This window comes from Neophocaena asiaeorientalis, unplaced genomic scaffold, assembly GCF_003031525.2.
Source record: "Neophocaena asiaeorientalis asiaeorientalis breed wild unplaced genomic scaffold, Neophocaena_asiaeorientalis_V1.1 scaffold158, whole genome shotgun sequence".
Lineage (NCBI taxonomy): Eukaryota > Metazoa > Chordata > Mammalia > Artiodactyla > Phocoenidae > Neophocaena > Neophocaena asiaeorientalis.
This window is the reverse complement of record NW_020174917.1, coordinates 6,943,206-6,943,681: the sequence shown is the minus strand read 5'-3', so window position 1 is coordinate 6,943,681 and position 476 is coordinate 6,943,206.

Sequence of the window (476 nt, the reverse complement as noted above, 5' to 3'; positions counted from 1 at the left end):
TATATATGCCAAAATATAGCAGATAAAATAATGCTAAATAATTTTTAGTGAATAAGTGAATGAATATTTTAAACAAATAATTAAGTGAATAAATAAATGATTAGATAAAATATTAAAAGTATTAGAAAAACATCATAATTGTAGCTACTATAAAGCTGGGTAGAACTTCATGGATTTCCATAAGGGTAATTTAACTTGTAATTTAATGATTTCACTTGGAATTTCTAATAGATGGACAAAGTTTTTTTTTTTTTTAAAATCTTTTTTGGAGTAATCGGCCATGGCTCACGGGCCCAGCAGCTCCGTGGCATGTGGGATCCTCCCGGACCGGGGCACGAACCCGTGTCCCCTGCATCAGCAGGCGGACTCTCAACAACTGCACCACAAGGGAAGCCCCCAGCTTTCTTTTGATTTCCATTTGCGTGGAATATCTTTTTCCATCCCCTCACTTTCAGTCCGTAAGTGCCCCCAGGTCT